This window comes from Haliotis asinina, chromosome 10, assembly GCF_037392515.1.
Source record: "Haliotis asinina isolate JCU_RB_2024 chromosome 10, JCU_Hal_asi_v2, whole genome shotgun sequence".
In the NCBI taxonomy this organism is placed as follows: Eukaryota; Metazoa; Mollusca; class Gastropoda; order Lepetellida; family Haliotidae; genus Haliotis; species Haliotis asinina.
The window spans coordinates 38,561,802-38,573,391 of record NC_090289.1 but is presented as its reverse complement, the minus strand read 5'-3'; positions in this window follow the sequence as shown (position 1 = coordinate 38,573,391).

Sequence of the window (11,590 nt, the reverse complement as noted above, 5' to 3'; positions counted from 1 at the left end):
GGAAGCAACATTTCAGGTTATTGATTGCCTTGCCGAAAATTCTTTTCTTTTGAAACATAACATTAAGTTGGTTTGTCATTGATGCAGTTACATCAAGCTTTGTGACATGTATCATTTATCGAAATTGATGCTATTTGAATATTGGAGAGAGAATTCTTCCATCAGTCATTTTCAGAGATGTGGATTAAAGTTTACCCCAAGAAATATAGTAATCTTGTCTAGAAATATATATCCAAATTAGTGAGGGGTGACTTTGGTTTTACGTCGCTTTTAAGAACATTCCAGTAGCATCATGGTGGGGAACACCAGAAAATTATCCATGCATTTATCGTATTTGGTATTATTCCCTTCCAGTTATAGAAGTTATTCCACCCCAAGTGCACATAGCTTGAATGAATGATAAGAAATGAGTGAGTGAGATAGTATAGTTTTACGCCACTTTCAGCAATACTCCAGCAAAATCTGTCTGGGGACACCAGAAATGGGCCTCACACACTGTAATCACGCGGGAATCAAACCTGGGTCTTCGACGTAATGAGCGAAGACTTTAACCAGAAGGCCCACTGCCCTACTACCTAAATAAAGTCTAGAAAATGATTAGATTTGTTCTAGACTTGAGGTGGAATCCTTTCTTAATTTTTTCCCTGTATGTTGGAGACAGACTACCATGTAGTGCCAGTCAAATACTAGGAGGTGCACATTGTAATGTGCCTGGGGGGCAGGGTTTGGGGGTGGGACAAGGTTGGGTTTAGATGGGGATGCAGAGGAGTTGCTTTTACATATATCAGTGTCACTCACCATCTCAAACCATCACCTCACAATGTCACTGAAATACAAGACATAGGGTAGCCTAGTGGTTAGAACACTCACTCATCACTCCAAAGACCAACATGGATGAGGCCCATTTGTTACGTACCCTGTCATGATATTGCTCAAATAGTGCTAAATCCAGAATATAACCAACTTCACTTACTCACTCATTGAAATGCTGTCCTAAACAGCTTAAATCCTCTTCACTTATTGCACCATGGTTAGATCAATACTTCAATCTAGAGTTTTTAAATCAACAGGTAACCAATCTTTATGTTGGATTAATGGTATGTTTAACTCTATGTACACAGTGCGTGTAATGATGCATAAATGTGCAATTTCGTTACTAATGGTTACTCGCACATAACATTTTCCCAAGAGTGGTTTCCCTTATAATAATATACAAGGGGAAGACAAACTAACTGAACAGACATTTACTGAAGAGGAGTAGAACAAATAATACGTTTCATCAGATACCTTGAACTAAATGACTGGTGTCTGGGTGAAGGTGACTTTAAACATACGTTTTAATGTAGATGCCCTTGTCTGTGTTCTTTCTAGAGTTTTTGTCTGATCATATTTCAGTATTGTAGCTGCTCTTCTTAATGACCACACTCACTGACTGGTAAACGATGGAGTCTAGACTAGACAGTCAAGTGATTGATCTTGAGAGTTACTTTTGAAAGAAATTATTTTCATGAAAATGTGTATGAAACTTTACCTTGAACTTGTGAAGATATTGGCTCGCTCACGCACTCACTCACACTTGAACTCACTGGGGTGGGGTAGCCTAGTGGTTAAAGCATTGGCTCGTCACACCAAAGACCTGGGTTCAAATCCCAACATTGTACAATGTGTGATGCCCATTTCTGGTGGTCCCTGATGTTGCTGGAATATTGCTAAAAGCAAACAGGTTTTTTTAAACAGCAACATATCTATAATGACCAGCAGATCCACATAATGAACTCACAATCTCTATAATAGTTCGATTTGCATTTGATCGGGAATGCACCATTTTGATGTCAGATTGTTGGTTTTTATTGTGTAGGCTGCAAAATGTAATGTATATCATGGTTTTTGTTTATGATACAGTCTGTATGCAATGGTCAGGATGTTTAATACAAACAATCACAAACTCAGACCACCAGTCCCCACTTGGCTCAGATAGAAACAAGGGAACCATTATGCTGTATTCACTGCATCATTTATAACATGCAATGGTTCCATAAACGCAGTTGCCAAAGACCTAAAAAAAATACTACAACATGTGACGACACTCAGATTGTTTAGTGAACAGCTGTATTTCTTTCTAAAACCTGACAAGAATTGCTTCAGTTTTGTTTTCAAAAGTCAACGGCCATCCTAGAACTTAAAATATTTAGTGCTAACCGAATGTGTCATAGTAGTTTTGTTCATTTATCTTAAGATGTCTGTTTTTAATGATTAGTTGATGGTATCATTGATGCACTGTATTAAGCAGTAACGATGAAACATATTGAACAAAATGTGTATGTTTAGACAGAAACTTATATCACTCTTTTCCTCTAAACTTTGAGTGCAAGTCTTTACCTTTATGGAAACATGCCAAGTATTTGACTTTGAAAAGTATAAAGTGACCTGTAACTTGAACGTACCAACTGCACAAACAACTGGAGATCCTCACAGTAACAACACTGATGTTCTTTTTATGATCACAGGCACGAAAAGGTTTATTGAATTTGTGAACATTCTGGACCCGTGCTGTTTGAAAAGTCAAGTTTTATTTGTCAAAAACTCTTTTGTAGTGTGTACATCACCATCATCAAAATCTGTAATGAATCAGGGACTGGGTGTGTGGTAAATCAAACAAACAAGTCCATCGAAAAAATAACACTGTTCTTCCCAGTTTGTTCTGACATCTGTTTTTTAACATGCCACAAGACATAACTGGTCGGAGGAGGAACTCGGTTACGTCTAACGTCACAGAAGCACTACGTAAGCCATTGCCCAGAGTATTACGTAATACTGATGTTTTTACATCGACAAACTTGGCAGCCCATGCAAGTTGTGAGAGTGTTTCTAGCAGATAGTGAAATATTGACTGTTTTAAATAGCTGTGTTGTTGTAAGGTATTTGGAGGGGCACAGAGGGGGGGTGGAGTAGATAGTGAAAAATTGTGGGTGAAAAATGTGGAAGGCACGTGGAACAGATGGGTGAACAGTGTTAGTGGATGTTGAAGAGCACCTGAAAAGGTGGATGACATGTAAGGGGATGTGGAAGGGCACATTATTAGGTGCAAATAGGTGCGACAATATACAGTGAAACCTGCCAACACAGGTACCTATCTTATCTTGCATAAAGTTTTGGTCCCGCCATTTTACAATGATATTGTGATCGTTAAGGCAAACAACTTTCCAGTCCCAACAAGCAATTATAACCATAATTGACACTGTCTAAACCGACAGGGATATGAGCAGTGCAATCAAGGACCTTTAGTCCAATATACTAAATAATCCACTTAACATGCTTAATAATCAGGAGGTAGCAATTGTGCAGTTATTTGAAGCATGTTTTGTGCTTAATAAAGAATGTCATCCATATTGTTTTAAAAAAAGATTTAAGGTATGTTAGAGATAAGGAGTTTGATGAGTGTAAATGGTAGCCGAAAATTATCATCTCTGTTTAATCCAGCACCCTGTCTACACCAACATTTTATTTCAGTCCTGAGTGGTGCCAGTTTAGACAAACTTCACTGTAACTGGCTGTGGAGGGCACATGAATAGATGGGTGAACAATATTACTGGATGTGGAGGGCATATGAATAGGTGGTTGAACAATATTACTGGATGTGGACATTACATGAATAGATGGTTGAACAATATTACTGAATGTGGAGGGCAGATGAATAGAGGTTGAACAATATTTCTGGATGTGGACATCACATGAATAGATGGTTAAACAATATTACTGGAAGTGGAGGGCCCATGAATAGGTGGTTGAACAATGTAATTGTACATGGAGGGCACATGAATAAGTGGTTGAACAAATTTCTGGATGTGGAAGGCCCATGAATAGATGGATGAAAAATATTACCGGATGTGGAGGGCCCATGAATAGGTGGTTGAACAATATAATTGTACTTGGAGGGCACATGAGTAAGTGGTTGAACAATATTTCTGGATGTGGACATCACATGAATAGATGGATGAACAATATTACTGGATGTGGAGGGCCCATGAATTGATGGCTGAACAATATTACTGGATGTAGAGGGCAGATGAATAGGCGGTTGAACAATATTACTGGATGTGGAGGGCACATGAATGGGTGGTTGAACAATATTACTGGATGTGGAGAGCATTTAACAGATGGGTGTGAACAAGGTAACTGGATGTGGAGGGCAGATGAATAGGTGGTTAAACAATATTACTGGATGTAGAGGGCAGATGAATAGGTGGTTGAACAATATTACTGGATGTAGAGGGCACATGAATAGATGGTTGAACAATATTACTGGATGTAGAATAGATGGATGAGCAATGTAACTGGATGTGGAGGGCAGATGAATAGGTGGTTGAGCAATGTAACTGTATGTGGAGGGCATTTAACAGGTGGGTGAACAAGGTAACTAGATGTAGAGGGCACATGAATAGATGGGTGAACAATATTACTGGATGTGGAGGGCATATGAATATGTGGCAGAACAATGTAACTTAATGCAAAGAGCACCTGAATGTGTGGATGAAAAACATAAAATGATGTGAAAGGGCACAAAAATAGGTGTGAACAATATAAACAGATATTGAAGGTCACAAGAATAGGTGGATGAAAAATGAATCAAGATACACATGGGCAAACACAAGGACTGGGTGAGTAAACAGTTTTAGTGGATGAGAAGGGCACACAGAGAAGTGTGGATTTCCTGAGGAAGAACATGGGGGAACAATTTAACAGTGTGCCCATGAACAAATGGTGGAGAGCTGTGGTATCTTCATGCCTACCTGTGTTAGTTAGACGAGCATAGTTGCAATTTGCTGAAGACCTATTCTACCCTGGATCTTCAAGTGTGATATGATATGAAAGCTGGGATTTGCAAAGGGATTTGAATGTTGAACAAAATGTGTATGACATACTTTGAGCATATGTCCTCAAGTTTGTACATGATGCATGTAGCAAGAATATTTTAGTGTAAATGTATTATTTTACTTTTTCTATTATTCTCTCCTGTTATTGATGTTATTAGTAGTCACAGTTAAGCCTTAGTTAAGCCTTACAGCTTCTCAGTCACATCAACTAATTGCCCAAGCCATGACGCTTCTCGGCTGATTGGTCACACTGACTCCATGCACTTTAATTCATTCTGCACTGACTGTTTGACATGTGAAGACAGGTTGGACAGACACAGTGTGACATTAAGGTTCGTACTCATTTAATTAAAGTAATATTGCATTTAATCCTAGCAGTATCTTTATAATAAAAGAATGGCTATTTACTATCATTTATAATAGGTATTACATTGTATAGCATGTAAGTGTGTAAACTTTCCAATCCTAGGCTATAAACATAAATAAATATCACTAGTATGTTCTTATCTTTACTATCCTTTCACTGAAAGTGTGAGGTGAGAGAATGTGTTTTGATATAAGTTGCTATGTTTTAACTAAGATAAATATACGTGTAATTATCCATGGGTGGAAGTAGTTTCATGTTCTTGAATGTGACCCTAACTTTACTCCACTTTACATTATATATGATTCATCATTTAATATTATTTATAACAGATAAGTCCCTGTCCATAATACCAGTGCTGTGCCCAATTGGTGTACACCCTTGTACCACCCACAGGGAATGTGTACAGGTTTATATCTGTGTTGTACATGTATGTAATATCATCATGCAATGAATGAAGAATCATGTATACGTTATTATTACGACTAATGTGTAATGATGTATTATTACCTATGTTATGTGTACTGCATTGTGTGTATGTGTTATCATTTCGATATGCATATTGATGTGATATTTAATCTATAATTCTAATGTTCTTTATGTGTAATAAGTAACGTTATTCATGCTTTGATTTAGTACATTATTCTTGGTATTTATCCCTATGTATTTACCCATGTATGGAATTATATGTGTCTTGTATGAATTATGTGTGATGTATGTTATATATTATTGTATTCATTATTACAGGCTGTTGTTTACCAATCATACGCTCCAGATTGGTAGTTGATTTGCCACTTTGACCCTGCAATACATGCATTGTACACATACTGAAACACAATCAAACAAATACCTTAGTTTGTCCCCCAGATCTATTCAGTCAACCTGTACAATCAGCACAGGTAGCTAGGAACCAGTTCTAACTCAGCATTGTGACAGACTCTTTAGTTAGCTGCCTGTTATGACAAGCAACAGTATGGGGATGATAATACAGTGGAAACTGTCATAACCGGCATCTGTCCAGTCCAGCAAGTTGTCTACTCTGGCATATAACCCCCATCCCGTTGGTGGTTTGTACATTTATCATCTGCTCTACAATCAAGCACATTGTCTAGACTGGATTATTTCTTCAGTCCCAATTAGCGCCGGTTTAGACAGCCTCCACTGTAATGAGATTAATGAATTTTAGCACGGTTCAGATAACATTCCATAGATTGAAAACTATCTCAGGGACTATACAGGCATGACGTGTCTGTTGTATGTCTGTTGCTTTAACTATGTTAAACATTTGACACCTGTAAAGATCCAGGTTAGAACTGGTCTTCAGTAACCAATCCTTGTTGTAAAAGGCATTTAATTGGATCTGGTGGTCAGGCTTGCTGACTTGGTTGATACAGGTCATTATATCCCTGTTGTATAGATCAATGCTCATGCTGTTGAACACTGGCTTGTCTGGCCCAGAATGGATGAAGCCATGAAAACATGATATTTTATTGCTTGTGAAAATCACATATTTCTTTCTTTTATACTGAAAATAAACTGTTATTGAAGTCAGTGAGTGATTTGTCTTTAATTTGTCTACTGAACAGTTGTGATAACATCCCCCTCTGCACACCCAAGACATTAGGCCACACCCACAACATTAGGCCACACCCACCAGCATAGGACTGTTTCCTGACTGGCTGGTAATTGGGTTGACAGGATGTGAGTTGCTCTGAAATATGTCACAATTTTGTATTGCTTGTTGAGTTGCCTTCATAATCATAAAGGCAGTGTGAAAAATGATTATTTTTTATTAAATATTTTCATGAATTAATGTTAACATGGTTTAATGTTCATGGTTCTGCAAACATAAAATCTTGTATGCACAATTTGTATAAATGTCTGGTATGTACATACACCTGTTTTCACATTTATACTACATGCATATAGACATAACTAGCATGCACGCTCTTTCCATGTATTTGTGCTGCCAGCAACACAAAAATTCCAAGTCAGTTCCTAAATGACTCGAACATCTGCACAACTATGGTGTTTTTCTTTTTAGCTTACCTTGTATAGCTCAATATTCTTTTGTTGTATTTTGATTGTTGTTTTTTTGTTTAAAAGCATATATTCCAGCTATATATTCAGTGAGCCTGACCACCAATCCTATTAATCTACCTCAGTAGCAGGGGATAATTCTAACCATGATCGTCATGGATGGTAATTTGATGAAGGAGGCAGACACTGCCTATGCTGTTCTGCTTGAAGGTGAAGAGTTACTTCCCTTTGTTGTGCCAGGATGCTGAGTAACTCCACACTATCCCTCAGATTCATGAAGGTGGCAACTCACCATGACTTATGTCACAGAGTGACACTTTCTCCACTTTACACCGGTACCTTTCTATAGTTGAAAGACATATTTTAAACTCAGCCTATCAAATCAAGTCAGCCAAAGTTGTTTCATTTTAAGGCCAAATTTAGTTTCATTCAAATCAAATCATTCAGATTCTAAAGAGCAAGATGGAATTTGATTTACAAAAGCTGTCAGATATCATTACATTAACATACTTTCCCAAGCTCACAAACCCATTTTAAGCTCTTAGTAAAATGTTTTCAATATCCATGATATTCAGTTTTATTCTATTAGAAATGTTAATATCTAACTGCATCTGTTCAAGATGAGATTTATGTATCTGATATCCATTTACACAATAATGTTTGATATCAAAAATAGTTTTTTTATGAATCATTTATTCTTGCAATCTCTAAGAACAAAATCTTAAATAAGCCATTGATTGGATAAATTCACTATTCAATTACACCAAGAGGGGGATGTAAATTTATTTTCCTTTCAGAAATTGGATGATATTCATAACAACAAATCCAGTTCAGCTCAGAGATTTCAGCTTTTTCAAACTGCTGATCCCAAAGTGTTATAGGTCATGAATTTAAAATATCTCAATAATTTATTGTTGGTATTTAAGCCCCATGTTCTACAGCCTCACTTTGTCATGACTTGAGTGAAGCTTTGCTACACACAGAAGTTTGTACCACTTGCCCACTTGTTTACACAATGTCCCTCAGTGTTTATAAAGTCCTGTACAAATTGAAATACCACGTTCATAACAAAATTATGTATATTCACAGATAGGAATGCATCTTTCTAATATGTCATTAGTGTTCATAGTTCAGTCGTGGTAAAAGGGGAAAGCCCCATCTAAGCAGTAAACATAGACAACCATTCGTCATGTAGGATACATACAGATATGTGGATCTACAGAGTACTCTGTGGTTAGGTTGTGATGGACTAAGTTGTACTGGACGACTTTCAAAAAGGATCTTTGGTAAGATCAGAGACCATATAATAGATTATCTATTATATGGTCTTTGGTAAGATGATCTAGACATATTTATATGTCTTCTGTTTCTCTATCTTTTTCTCTATGGGTTTAAATGTATATTTCTTAGGACACTCTGGCTGTTTAATTAGTTCTGTTTTGAAGTGGGGCCAAAATAGATTGTACAAAGATATAAAGAAATGAGGAATACGATTGGAAGAATTTAACATGCCATGACTTGCCAAATAATGGCTTCTCATCAATGCCATGTGTGAAGCTTGATCAAAACTCAAAGTAATTCAGAGCATACATAGGTCAAAATTCCAAATATCTACCTGCATATACATGTATCAAGAATCTGATTTGTACATGAGTATTTTCTATAATTTCTGTTTGATATTTGTACAAGTGTTGCTAGAAATGATACATTTCAGTATTTAGTATTAGAAATGATAATGTCAAATAACTGAAGCATGGCAATTATTTTATAAAATGATCCCCAGAAACCTCATTATCAAACATCCTGAAGCCTATCATTATGTTTGTTGTTAATGCTGCATCCAGTAAATTCCAGCTACGTGGCAAATAAATAATCTGTAATTGATAAGTTTGGATCAGACATTCCAGTGACTGACATCATGAGCATCAATCTGTTGGGATATGATGACGTGTGTCTACAAAGTCAGCAAGTCTGACTACCTGATGCTATATGTTGCATGAGCTGATGAAAACAATTTCTAAACTGGATAACTTCACAGGTTCATCATCATGTACCTACGGAAGATGAACAGTTAGAAATGATTCACAGCAACTCATACTGGCTGTAAAAACTTCTTAATGCATTGGATCATCAGGATCTGTGACTTAGACAATACATGTGGTCATAAGTTGCTGATGTGAATAATTACTAAGAATGTCAATCACCAGATTTTCTGGTTCAAGTCAATTATTAACCAGCCACAGTCACGTGGATGGAATATTGCTGAGTGCAGCATTGAACAGGAAATAAAAACTGGTAATGTAACTGCAGGAGAAAATCATTGCATATGCGTTCTCTTTTAGCTCAAAATATAACGCCTACAGACTCAAATATAACGCCTACTGACTCATGTTTTACAAATGTTTGTGTGAAGTCAATCTAATTTCTTGCAACCAAAACCACTATGGACAAATACAATAATTCAGCATGTGTGTTCTACATGCCATTTGGATGTTAACTCAGAGAACTTCAATTGAAGATAAATATTGTTTTCAGATTCATTGGTATTACTGAGCATTTGATGCTTGGAAAAGTCCACTAAGAACCAATGACATTGATGTTACAATTTCCTCATTTCAAATTCTCAATAATACTGGAAATCTAAGCACTCACATTTTTTTTGCAAATTTTATGCAATAAAGTTAACAGCCATTCTCTGAGAGCACTTTCATGCTACGTGAATTCGTGGAATTTTTAGACAGATTTTATATGAGGAATGCCATGATGCCATCAGATGGATGATGCAACATGCGTCTGTGATGAATGAACTGTGTGCAAAATGACAAGGAATATGTACTTGTTCCTGTGAATGTTGCTAAATAATGTGGTATCCATGTTTCCATGCCATCAACTTTCACATAAAAAAATGTTCATGTTTTATAAGGGAAAATTATACAGAGGGACCAGTCATCTGTTCAGATGTGGTGAGGGATGAAAGGGTTAGGTTTTAGGGTTTTACACACACTGATGTACTGAAAATAACTACCCTCCCCTAACGAACATTCCCATATCTGTATATTTTGTACATGACCCTCCCCCAAAGTACAAAAGGACTTTATATATGTCATTTTCCCAGTTTATGTGAATAGTATTTTTATAAGACTGTCTGGGGTGTTTGGGGTGACCATTCTTTGATTTCCTCTGACTTGATTTCCTCCACATCTGTAAAAGTGACTGGTCCCTTGAACAATATATCTATTCATATTTCATACTGTGAAAATTTCAGACTTTCAGGACTTGGTCCGCTTTAACAATATCTGAATCATTCTATCATACAGCAGCATAATATATTACTCCCATTCATCCTGTCTCTCCACGTTACAGTGTCTGTTCTTGATGGTCCTTCTCTGTCTTGTCTATATTTATAACATAATAAAATCTCACACTCTTCAGGGTTACAAGAAATGAACTGGGAGTTATAAAGTCCAGACATAAATACCTAAAAAAAATGGAAGCAATGGATAACCGAATATGTGAACTCTAATTGAATTGCGTAATTGTCTTTTTTACAGACATTTTACTGACATGTTTACAGGGTAGTTGAAGTTATTTAAAACCTTGAGGCAAATATTGATCATTGCTGATCAAAGATGTTAATGTGTGGTCTAAGCTTTGAAATAGTGTGTTATTAAAGGGATGGGCAAGTGACAGATGCCCTGCAGGCGATTCTCTGTCCTCTCTCGCTGTAATAAAGCTCTGTTTGAGAAGTCATTCCGGAAGTTGTTTTTGAATGTGATTCAGGTTATTATCCAAATATTGAAATGATTACATAAGAGAGATTCTTGGTTACCAAAAACTGCTGACTCATGATTTTGTGGTGGTGCACACTTTTGATATTAATGTATCATTTGGTTTAAACATGTACTGTACTAGATTTGAAAACAAAGAATTTATGTGTTATTGTAATGGTTGATACTGTTCTTCACAGCACATTGTAGAATGAAATACATTTGCAAGCACATAGGCATGGATAATATGATGGTATGTTTAACTGTCCTTGATGTGTCCAGTCCTACCTAATGGTCAAGAGCCATGAAGATACAGGTTAGAACTGGTCTTCAGCAACCCTTGTTTGTTGTTAGAGGTGACTAATTGGATCGTACAGTCAGACTCACTGATGTGGTTGACTCATGTCATTGTACCTCTGCTGTGTAGAATGATGCTGTTTAATCACTGGATTGTCTTGTCCAGATTGAGCTATTTACTGACTGCTGTCATATAATTGGAATTTTGCTTAGTGTATTGTTTACCTACAAACAAACACAACACATTT